The sequence below is a fragment of the Arachis ipaensis genome, chromosome B06 (assembly GCF_000816755.2).
Source record: "Arachis ipaensis cultivar K30076 chromosome B06, Araip1.1, whole genome shotgun sequence".
NCBI lineage: Eukaryota > Viridiplantae > Streptophyta > Magnoliopsida > Fabales > Fabaceae > Arachis > Arachis ipaensis.
The window spans coordinates 103,490,094-103,491,001 of NC_029790.2; the positions used below are offsets into that span (position 1 = coordinate 103,490,094).

Here is a 908-nt window from a genome sequence, read left to right on the forward strand (position 1 = left end):
ATATATATTTTTTTTTTAACTTTACAAGAAGTTTATCTGAATAAAACAACTAGGACTATAATTATCAAAATTGAGCACCCCTAAACTACTTGTCGAATGTATATGTAATTGTTTCTTGATCATTGTCCAACGTAGACCATCTATTTACACGATTACGTGCTTTGATTACCTGCAAGGTAACATCCATTATTTGATATCTTCATCAAACAAAAATAATATTGGTGGAAGTTTTGTAATTTAAAAGAATACCTGCTCGTCCCAATCAGTTTTGTAAGTGAATATAGTTAGCACTATGGTCTGAACGAACGTCCCAAACAACATTCCAATCCAAATCCCCTATAACAGATCAAAGAAATTGGATGATAAACTCATAAGAAATTCAAATAAAGAGTAACCTATATATGTAAGAATTTAAATTTTGAATTTTGATTTTCTTTTTTCAAGAAAAAAAATAAAACGAGAACGACTTGCCTTAACTTGCAAATGGATAATGCGGGCAAGTAAAACTCCTGTAGGAATTCCAATGATGTAGTAACATCCAATATTTACATATGCTACAATGCTTTGCCAACCTGCTCCAACCGCTACTCCTGATCAAATTATTAGAGACTAATTACATCCCAAATTAAAAGGACTTACATATTCAATTACTAACTAAGTTTCCTTTGTTCCATTACATCAAATTCGGATGGAAGCATCTTTTTTGTCTTTACAACATGAAAAATGGTGCCTTTGATCAAAGGCAACACTTGTCGACAAACGCAATGTTTTTGGAGGATTGATTATATGGCTGTTACATCTGATTTGAGACAATGCTTTTTTGCATCAAGTGAACTTTTTCTGTGGCAACCCTTGAAAAACATTCCTTTAATTTTCTACTAATAAAAAGCAAAGTTGAGTAAGGATTG

General features: G+C 31.7%; 1 pseudogene; it reads right to left on the minus strand.

The window, feature by feature from the left end:
* Positions 7–908, minus strand: part of LOC107647187 — a 15,081-nt pseudogene continuing 14,179 nt past the window's right edge.